Raw genomic sequence first — 996 nt, 5'->3', positions numbered from 1 at the left:
AAGCAATAAACACGTATCACACGCCCTAAAACACTGCAATAAAATTATCAGTAAGCTGTTTGCATTTTGTAACATCCGCGAATGTAATGTAATCGTAAGGTTTGATTAGTGGATAAAGTGCATTAGGAAACGCACAGGGTGGGTATAATATATCAGCTTTTATATGCATCACTTTGCATGACCTTGGCCCTTGATCTCAAATAGTTTATAGTAATGCAAGCCTAAATGGCAGACGGCTTATTCCAAGATATTTCGCTGCTTATCCCGTCTGAGCAAAATGTTTTATAAATATTTTATGCATTGTTGTAACGCAATTAAATTTAACGGCGAAGGCCATTCTGAAATGCATAGGCGCAGCGATGTGCCTTCGGCTACACCGTGCAAGAGAAAGTGCCGTGGCATTGGGATCACTCTGAAAGCCTTCCATGAAAATATCGACCTGTTGGAGAACAATAGATCATAACTCACAGATTTTTCATCTCGGCTCTGTGAGGAGAAACTGGCGGATTTGAAGCAGCGCATTGCCTTGCGCCAGACCGGATGTCCTCATTCGCATCCAAACCGCAGCCATCCACTGAGTCGAGTCCGCAGACGGCTTTCACTGAGCTGACGGAACCGTCATCATCTGCGCCGTGTAGGTTCAGCAGGTATGCTACTCAGAACGCTCAGAACAAAAGTCACAGTGATGGACGTTTATTTTTGACAAACAGTTCATCGCCAGGTCTTTGAAATACACAAATATCCATATAGGTATGACACATCAGCAATAAAACAACAAACTCGAACTGCGGCTCTTCATCAACCGATTAAACATCAACTTCTCAGATGTTTTCGTTTAGCCAGCCCAGGGGCAGCGTAGTCGAGTTATGGTCGTAGCTGTTTGGGACCCGGCTTTGATTCCAACGCTGCAACGGTATTCGGTGGCGGGTGGAGACCGTCCGTCCGGTTAGTTTAGTCACAGGGACATCTGTACGGCTTTCGGCTTATTTGGTGTCT

This window comes from Amphibalanus amphitrite, unplaced genomic scaffold (assembly GCF_019059575.1).
Source record: "Amphibalanus amphitrite isolate SeventyFive unplaced genomic scaffold, NRLGWU_Aamphi_draft 000505F_arrow, whole genome shotgun sequence".
NCBI lineage: Eukaryota > Metazoa > Arthropoda > Thecostraca > Balanomorpha > Balanidae > Amphibalanus > Amphibalanus amphitrite.
Note: the sequence above shows the minus strand (reverse complement) of the source record.